This window comes from Nicotiana tabacum, chromosome 6 (genome assembly GCF_000715075.1).
Source record: "Nicotiana tabacum cultivar K326 chromosome 6, ASM71507v2, whole genome shotgun sequence".
Lineage (NCBI taxonomy): Eukaryota > Viridiplantae > Streptophyta > Magnoliopsida > Solanales > Solanaceae > Nicotiana > Nicotiana tabacum.
Genome location: NC_134085.1, coordinates 32,438,654 through 32,449,075, shown reverse-complemented (window position 1 = coordinate 32,449,075; position 10,422 = coordinate 32,438,654).

Sequence of the window (10,422 nt, the reverse complement as noted above, 5' to 3'; positions counted from 1 at the left end):
AACTATTGGCCGGGGGAGAGGTAGAAGCCTCTCGGATTCTGATTCTTATGTCCTGTTGTGACGACCCGAAGGGTCATCACCGTAGTTCTTCCTTGTTCCGCGCTTTCGAGGCCTTGAAAACCTCGCTTTTAGTTGCCTCGATTGGCATGCGCAGTTCGGGCGCGTAGCCGGAAAGTTTTTATGTTAGAATATGTGAATTATGTGAAACATTTGATGAATTTCGATATTAATATGCATAATATTGACTTCGGTCAATATTTTGGGTAAACGGACCTGGACCTGTGATTCGACAGTCCCAGAGGGGTCCGTAGAAAATATGGGACTTGGGCGTATGCCCGGAATTAAATTCCGAGGTCCCAAGCCCGAGAAATGAATTTTTGTGTGAAATTGTTTTCTGAAATTAATTAAGGAAAATGAAGAAGAAAATTGATCAGAAAACTATGGTATCGGGCTCGTATTTTGGTTCAGACGCCCGGTACGAGTCTTAAATATGTTTTAAGCACTATCTGTAAAGTTTGGCTAAAAACGGACGTCATATGACGTGTTTCGGACTTAAAATGGGGAATTTGAGTTTTTATGAAAGTTGAAAGAAAATCATGTATTATGAGGCTTGATCCTATGTATATGATGTTATTTTGGCGATTTGATCGCACGAGTAAGTTTGTAAGGTGTTTTCGAGATCATATGAATGTTTGGTTTGGAACCCCGAGGGCTCGGATGAGTTTTGAGTAGGGCCCGGGAGGTCTTAGACTTAGAAAAATATACAGGTTCAGATGTTGCAGGCCCAGCGCGGCCGCGTGCCATTACCGCGCGGACCGCGCTGGCAGCCACGCGGTCACGGTGCTTTTCTGTGCGGTCCGCGTGGTGGGGTTCAGAGGGTCGACCAGTGCGGCCGCGCACCAAATCAGTGCGGTCCGCGCTGGGTGGGTTCAGAGAGAGCCCACTTCTTCCCTCCCTCGGCGCGGCCGCGGTGCATTTCTGTGCGGTCCGCGCCAGCCCCCAGAAAAATGTATAAATTCAGGATTTTAATTCGAGTGGATTGGTGGTGGAATCAAGAGGTAAAGCTATACTAGAAGCGTGAGTTGAGTTTGGAGCATTCGAGGTAAGTGTTTGTTCTAACTTTGGCTTGAGGGAATAGGATTAGGATGCTATTTGCTACTTGCTAATGTGGAGTACGGTGTATAGGCATGGTGACAGTTATCTATGCACCGGAGTCTAGCATGACCGTGAGTCTTAATTGCTTTTAATTCGAATAACGTGACACAACCTACTTGTTTATTTGATGAGTTTCATATAATGTGAATGGTTGAGGTAAAATTGTGATTGGTGTACTTTTGGAGCGTTAGCTCGAACATGAATGTGTTAGTTGAGGAAGAATGGATTTAAAAAGAGAATGTGTTGTGATTACTCCCTTGCCGGGATGTGTAGACCGATATATATACTCTCCCTTATCGGGATATTTTGGGCTGTTAGTTGTACCCTTGCCAGGTTAGAGTGATATGTTGTTGATTTCCCCTAATGGGACTCTCCTTACAAAATCAGATGTTTCGAATTATATTATGGGATCGTGTGGCACGCCGTCCACTTATATATGATATTATGGGATCGTGTGGCACGCCGTCCACTTATATATGATATTATGGGATCGTGTGGCACGCCGTCCACTTATATATGATATTATGGGATCGTGTGGCACGCCGTCCACTTATATATGATATTATGGGATCGTGTGGCACGCCGTCCACTTATATATGATATTATGGGATCGTGTGGCACGCCGTCCACTTATATATGATATTATGGGATCGTGTGGCACGCCGTCCACTTATATATGATATTATGGGATCGTGTGGCACGCCGTCCACTTATATATGATATTATGGGATCGTGTGGCACGCCGTCCACTTATATATGATATTATGGGATCGTGTGGCACGCCGTCCACTTATATATGATATTATGGGATCGCCGATAGCATGTCCCCTCCTAGCTTTAATTTGTATTATCTTGTTATTATTTTTTTTTCTTGCACTTGTATATATATCTGTACAGGTTAATTGTGGTAGGTCCTGTTTAGCCTCATCACTACTTCGCCGGGGTTAGGTCAGGCACTTACCAGCACATGGGGTCGGTTGTGCTGATGCTACACTCTGTGCATTTTTGTGTACATATCAGGGAGCAGCTTACGGACCGCAGCAGTAGGACTTCTGGGAGCTATCTTCAGTCCAGGGACTCTCGAGGTAGCCTAGCTGGCGTTCGCAGGCCGAAGTCCCTTTCCATGTTTTTCGTTTGTTTATCTTGTATCAGACAAACATGATGTATTTTCCTTTCAGACATTGATTGTAGTATTCTGTAGTAGTCCGTGAGCTAGTGACACCAGACTCTGGGTAGTATTTTGGTTCAAACTTCCGCACTTTTGGTTCTTAGTTGCTTTAGATTTAAAGTCTTCCGCTTAAATTTTGTCTCGTTTATTATATTGTTTGGAAGGAAGCAGGAAAAATGTTTTATATATTTGGCTTGCCTAGCTCCGATAGTAGGCGCCATCACGACACCTGATGGTGGGAAATCCGGGTCGTGACACCTGTCTAGGGAAGCCTACGAAGGCAACTCATTGTCTCAGTTTAAAGAGCGGAATAAGGAGCAATCCCAACCATAGGGGTAGTCTGATCCCCTAGATTAGCCTTCTACACCTCAGGGCACCTCCCAAGGGATAGCTAGCACTAGCCATAAGTCAAACGCAGCTACACCAGACTCTGATTCTGATGATGCCCCTAATGACAAAAAAAGGGGAAATTTTGTAAGGGCCACACAATAAAGACAAAAAAGAAGGTAGTCTAGGAAGATCGGTTCTTGAGCTTCAATGCTTATATGGACTTTAAAAGGTAGTGGAAAGAAAGGCCCCTCACTCATGAGAGGCAATTCCTCACCAAGGACCTAAACTAGTACAATCTGACTGTCCTTGAACATTTTATAAAGATAAAAGGTTAGATGCAATTCACTGAGGAGCTAGTTGATGTCAAGGAACACCTTATTTGCGAGATCTATGCCAACATTGTGCATATTGTGAAAGGCACCAAGGTTACCAAAGTGTGGAATCTCAAGGTGAAATTTGATCAACATACTTTAAATTCCTACCTGGGACTTGAGGATGTAGAGCCGAAGGAGTACCTAGCCAAATTAGTCGAGAAAGAGGAGGTCTGACCATGGCTTGCAAAGATTCTTGCACCTGGGCTTACTCCTCCTTGGATAGGAGCCGAAGTGCCAATTTTTCACAAGACTTTGAGTTTCGGGGCAAGAGGTTGGCAAACTTTTGTTTGTGCGAGATTTGGCCCAAGCTTGAACGAGAACAACCTACATCTGGAGAGAGAAATGCTTGTTACTTCTATTATGGTTGGGTACTCAATCAATGTGGGTGCCTTGATGTCGACCAATATCACTCTGGCAGCACAGCATGGTAACACTTACTACCTCTATCCTATCACCATCACAGAGTACTTGAAAGATGCCAAAGTGGAGTCCAGACCATTAGATACAAAAATTAAACCAACTGGCCCCTTTGATCTGTACAAGTTGCAAGACCCCAAGAACACAAAGAAAAATAGCCAGCCTTTCTCTACTACTAACCAGTCTGATGAGCCTGTAGTAGCAGCTCCAGGTCCCTCTGATATCCCTTCCTCTTCAACTGAGCCTTCTACCATCGCTAGAGACACTGCTCCTAAGCCACTATTAGCCCATGCTACATTGCCTACACCAGCTCTGAGGCTGTTGCCTATGCCTACTGGGCCACTATCTGCCTTGTGAGCTTCTCAGACATTGGTGAGTCTCAACAACTGGATGCAGACAGCTACATCAAAGTTGTCTGAGCTATCTAGTGCAGTTGTGGGGCAGTCTTCTACGCAACCAGACTCTTCTAACATTGATGGGAAACTCAACAAGGTCTTGGACAACCAGAAGGTGATTATAGACACATTTTTAAGCATGGTGCAGGGATTGAGAAGTTGACCAAGCAGGTGAAGAAGATAAGGAAGACTCAAGCCAGCAAGAAGTCAGTCGAGTCGCTGTGGGCTGAAGTGACAAGGATAGTTGAGGCAGGCAACTTGCCATTTGACATACTGATTTCTTCAAGATACCCCTACCGCTCAGGATGAGGAGCCTTGCCTTGCATCCAGCACTACTGTTATGATGTGCGACATGTTCACATCTCAGGCAACTCTCATGGATGATGATGATACCATCAAGCTAGCTGAGCCAGCTCGGACTAACCCTACTGGGGATATCATGATGACTGAGGATGCTTAGGGAGTCTCTTCGCCCTTCTCTACCATTTGATTTTGTTTTGTTAAGCATTAGGGACAATGCTTACTTTTATTTTGGGAGGGGGGTGGAGAATTAGATTGATTGATGCAATTGATGACATTGGAAGTAATAATTAGATGACTTATTTTGTTTATTTTTAGTAGTTTGATATATTTAGTAGTAATCTATAATTTTGTTTGTTTTGGTAGTATAAATAATATGCTTTTCTTTCTTGTTGTTTATACTAAGACTTTTATTTTCTTAATGTCACGGTTCTTTCCAAATGTGGTTTTTGTGTGAACCTGGTATTTTTCTCGAGGATAGATAGTGTGACAACTTTTTTAAGCAAATTAGTCTGTTACATGTTTAGGTAATAATAGTCGTAAGTAGTAATGAATAAAATCCCTAATCAAGTTCTTCTATGAAAACGTGCTATTTATGATTCATGTGGCACCAACACACTTAACTGCATGCTTTTAGTTTGAGACAAGGTTGTTTTGAATCATTTTTTAGAGAAGTAACTCGAGTAAAGAGACTTTGAGGCTCTTGAGTTATTTTTTGATAATCATTAGGTGGTTGTGTAGATCATAGAGATCTTTGAATATATTGTGGTTGTTGTGGGTTTTAGACTCTATCTTTTATTTGAATGAGAAATGAGGTGAAATTTTGTTGCTCGTCCAAGTGCTTGAGTGAATAGTCTAGAACTTGTCCCGAATGTGGATCAAGGAAATTTTTTGAGTTTACTTGGTTTGAAAGATGATCGTAGGATTTCCTTGGATCGTTTGAGTTTTCAATTGCCACCCTATGATCATTATCCCTAGTCAACCCTCTGTGAGCCTTTAGCCTTTCTCTTTTGGTAACCTTGCTACAAGCCTTTCACCTTTTGAACATGATCTCCTATTGGCACTTGAACCCTCCTAAGCACTCACATGTAGAATGTGGTTCAAAGTCTAAGTTTGGGGGGAGGGGGGAAGTTGAAAAATATAGAAAAGGTATCAATTCATTAAAAAGAGAGAAAAAAGGTGAAAGGGAGATTGATGAAATTGACTGAGCGAAGTATCTATAGTGACAAAACCAAGGAAGAAAAAGAATAAAATTGTCAACAAAGGGTGATGGCAAGTCTCTATAGCCTCCAAGAATAAGGAATACCTCCAAGGGTTTGACAAATTAGAGTTAATAAATGAGAAGTGAAGTGCTTTAGGAATAACCACTTGTATTACATATAGTATCCTACCCCGGACCAAAAGCCTTCATTACAACACAAAAAAAAAGTCCTATCTGATTTCGAATCGAGTATGCTTACATTAGTGGAGATTTACATGAGCGGCAAGCCTATGGTACTTGAAACTTAACTTGTGACATTCCTTTGTAAGAGAAGAGTGAAACCTTTGTTGCACTAGGAAATTGAGTGTTGAAATTTGAAGTGAGCAATGAAAATGAAAGGTATAAGAGGAAGAGTTTGGAGTACAACATGATCTACATGAAAGAAAAAGAATCCTTGATGAATGAAGTTAACTCATGAGGCTCAAATGTTACACAAGATGAGCAAGTTTCACCTTTTTGAAAAATTTGACACCTTGTTTAGAATGCATGAGTGTTGTAGGTAATTATTGGCCCCAACTGAGTATAAATGACTTGTGGGTGACTCCTTAAAATGATCATACAATGTGTGGAGGAGGGGGATATCTTGAGGACAAGCAACGACTTAAGTTTGGGGGAGTTGATAAATGTGGTTTTTAACAACTTATTAGTACCTTTTTCAATAGTTTTTAGACTAGAAGTAATGCTTTTTGACTCTAAATCTAATGGAAATGGTTGAATTGTAGGTGTGCTAGAGAATGTAAGCTCAATGAATAAAAATAAAGGAGATGTTCTATCCAAGTTCAACAAATAGGAGAAAAGAAAAGTGTGGTCTATAGAATTCCACCTGCGGTAGCTAATACAAGTGCGGTCTACAGAAGATGAAATGTGGCCGTAGAAGAAGAACTGAAGCTTCATGGATTTTTGGCAGAAGTGTGGTCCACAGACTAAATTTTGTGGTCGCACTTGGTTCGCAAAACAGGTTCGCACTAACAAGCTTGAAAATCAGAGAATGTGCAATTGAACAAGTCAGAAGCCTCTCCAAATGAGGCCCGTAGAAATAAAAGTGTGACCGCAATAGCTGATGTGCGGCCGTAGAAACTAAAGTGCAACCGCAGAACTCCTCTTACTGAAATTACATCATTGTCAACCCAACTGAGGTGCGGACCGCAAAAGTTAAAGTGTGGCTGCAAAACCCTCCAAAGGGCATTTTTGTTAGAGCTTTCACAAGCCCTATAAATATGACTTTTTAGGATATCTTTTCATTGTAGCAGATGGTAGTTCGATAAATTTAGCCATTTGGAGAAAGTTTAAGCTACAATTGGAGAGAATCATCTACTCTTCCATTTTATTTTAGTCTTATGTCTTTAATTTCTTCTTCTTTTCATTTTTTATGTCCATTAACATGAGTAGCAAGATTTTTATCTATGGTTGTGATACAACCCAAGTCTGTAAAACTTATGGGTGTTTAAGTTATGCTTGCTATTGATTGAATTAGTGTTATTTAGCCTTGTTTATGATTTAAAGTTAGAATTGATAGTTCCAAATATTGATTCATGCCTATTTGATTGTGTTCTCACTTGAGAAAGAAGAATTTAGTCTAGAAAAACTTGGATAACAAGAAACTGAACTAGTTGAGTTATTGATTATTTTAATTAAAGGATTTGAACTTGAGATAGGGATAAAACTTGGACTCGTTTTCAATTGCATTTATAGCTATCTATTTGGACTTGAGAGAGCCATATGAGGCATAATCATTATTTAACCAAGAGGTATTGAGTGAGTAATTGAATATTGAGAGTCATAACAACACTGATCTACCAAGTAAGCATAAATTTACTTTACTCATTAGGTTTACACCTAGGTCAAGGTTACAGCCCTAGGCTTTTCTCTATTTGATAAATACTTCAAAAATATTTCAATATTACTTGTTTGCTAGCTTAGTCAAAATCCTAGTAGTTTAATTAGCAAAAAATGATACACACTTTATTTGGAAGTCAAATTTATTTATTTCAAGTTGCACTCTTAAGTATTTACTTTAACACCCAATCTAAACTCCTTGTGGATTCGACCCCGACTCACGTTAGATTTTATAATTGTAATGACCATCTAATATTCCTTTGATTAGGGTGTGAATGGACATGATCAGTAATCCTAACAAAAATTCAACTCCTATCTTTTCACATGGAACAAATCAGCCGGCCAATCGTATTTCAAACCACACAGCAATACTAATCATGTCAATATCATATCAACCGCATAAAAATACCCAAAGTTCTAAACATTGTCCTAAGGCCCAATCATCATCTCTTATTACGAATAAAGAAGCTCAAGTAGCACGACAATAACAGGTATAGATGGGTGTTCATAATGCTACGGTCAAATTAAGTATGTAAACAACCTAAAAAATAACACATTAAATCCTTTTAAGATGCCATACATTCTAACATGATTTCTAACACAGATAATTAAATTCATAAGTCATAGACTTAAGTGAAGCATAAGTCAAGGGATCACAAAGTTCAACAACGCACAAAGAAGCATATAATTCCCCCTTTCGAGCATGAAAATCCTGGCACGTGCATATACGCTTGTACGTATGTTCGAATTTGGTTTTGGAGGTTCCTAAAAGAATTCAACACTATTTGTCGAAAGTTTACAATTTGAAGAACTTAATAGTTCATAAGTTTGACCAAGAGTTGACTTTGATGTTATTGGACCTCAGTTGGTGCTTTGAGACTTTGGAGAGGTATATATAGTTGAATTGAACTTGTGTGCAAAGTTTGGAAGTAATCTGAAGTGTTTAAATGTGATTCGAATACCCTTTTGAAAGAATGAAGCTTTAACAATTTAAGAGAAATTCTATTCGGGTTGAGCCTCGATTCTTTGTTGTGATATTCTCATGGATGTTTTGAGGCTTTGGGTAAGTTTGGATGATATATTTGTACTAGTTAGTATGATTGGACAGGGGTCCCGAGGGGCTCGGGTGTGTTCTGGATCATTAGTTGAGAAACTAGTTATGTTAAGGATTTGAAGTATGACCATGGTCAATATCAGATCAAGATGACCTTTTTTCGGTGTTTCTAGTGCGCTATCAGGTTTATAGCATGTTTTATGATTGAAATGCATATTTGGTTTGTGTCTGAGAGGTTCCGAATGAGTTTTGGGGCTAAAACGGAGATTTTTTTATTGTTGTTTTGTGTCTAGGACCTGATTCGAGCTGGGATAGCTGCTGTATTATTTTATTCTTGATTCAGAATTTAGTTAGTTTTTCTTACAAGGTTTTGGAGCTCGGTTTTGGGCGATTTTGGAGAGAATTTTTACTACTTGGATTAGGGTAAGTATTCTTGACCCGAATTTAATTATATTTCATGATTCCATCTTTCTTTTTATCATTTGATTAATAATTTGAATTGGAGAAATTAGGAATTTTTGTAAAAACTTTCTAAAATATAAAATGATGATTTGAATGCCGATTTAAGGTCAAAATTGAATGATTTTGGTTTATTGGACTCTTATCAAAATGGGTGTTTGGATTTTGTTGGTTTTGTTGGGTTTCGAGGTGCGGGCCTGGAGTTGACTTTTTGTGTTGACTTAAAGATCGAAGCTTTATTATCCGGAATTATTTTCTATGACTTTTATTTATTATATTTAAGTTATTTTAGCTATATTCGAGCCGTCTAGAGGTTTTTTCACAAAGAAGGTCATTTTAGAGTACTGGTTTAGCTTCTTTGAGGTAAGTATCTTGCCTAACATTGTATGGGGGAACTACCCCTTAGGATTTGGGTTGATTATATTATTTGAATTATGTGAAAGACATGTACGCGAGGTAGCGACTGCGCACTTCGACTTATATGTGGAAATTGACCGGTTTAGACTCTTAGGCTTTTTTCATGTATTTATTTGAAGTTGTTAGCACATGTTATATCTTTTATTTGTTAAGTTTACTCTCACATGCTTTACTAGAAGTTGTTAGTACATGTTATATCTTTTATTTGTCAAGTTTGCTCTCACATGCTTTATTAGAAGTTGTTAGCACATGTTATATCTTTTATTTGTCAAGTTTACTCTCACATGCTTTATTTGAAGTTGTTAGCACATGTCATATCTTTTATTTATCAAGTTTACTCTTATATGCTTTATTTGAAGTTGTTACCTCATTTATTATAATGTGACCTCCTTTATTCTTGAGTTATTATTAATTGAAATTGTTATTACATGATATCCTTTCATTGCGGAGTTATTCTCATGCATTTAGACATACTTGCTAGTTTATTCTATCTCTTTCATTGTTAGCTTATGCCATACACTAGAATTCAAAGTTTGTCATTTCATGAAAATATCTTCATTATTGAGTTTATTCTTAAGCAATTAATGAAAGTTGAAGTTATTGAAAGTTATTAAGCTATTTTAGTTGAAGTTGTTGTTTAATGGGGTATTGTTCATTGTTGAGTTACTTTCCCCGTTTATTTTGTTGCTATTGAGATTTTGTATACATCGTGTTTGAGCCATGGGCTATGTGTTGTGGTGATATTTGTATTATTATTTGGAATGGCTATGGCCTAAGATTACTTGTGGTATGAGTTGATATGCAGTATTGTAGTTATGTTAGCACATGTGAATTTGTTGTAAGGAATGATTGTTTTTATGCGGAGTATAAGAGTAGCATCTCACTATTATTGTTATGCGGTGCATAAGGGTGGCATCTCACTATTGTTGAATGTACGGAGTGATACGGGTAGCTATTGTGTTATTGTCCGGGCAGAGCGATAAGGGTGGCTATTATACAGAGTGATATGGGTGGCTATCAGAGTGATACATGTGGCTAATGATATTGTCAGGGCAGAGTGATACGGGTGGCTATCGGAGAGATAAGGGTGGCAATGTCAGGGATGATGTGTGATGTCTTGGCCATTATGATGTTATCAATATAGAGAGATAAGGGTGGCCATCTCACAGATGATATGTTATGGCGTGGGAGCATTATGTTGATGATATTCGTGTGATGGTGTGATTTTTCTTGTGTATGTCATGCACCTTACGTGA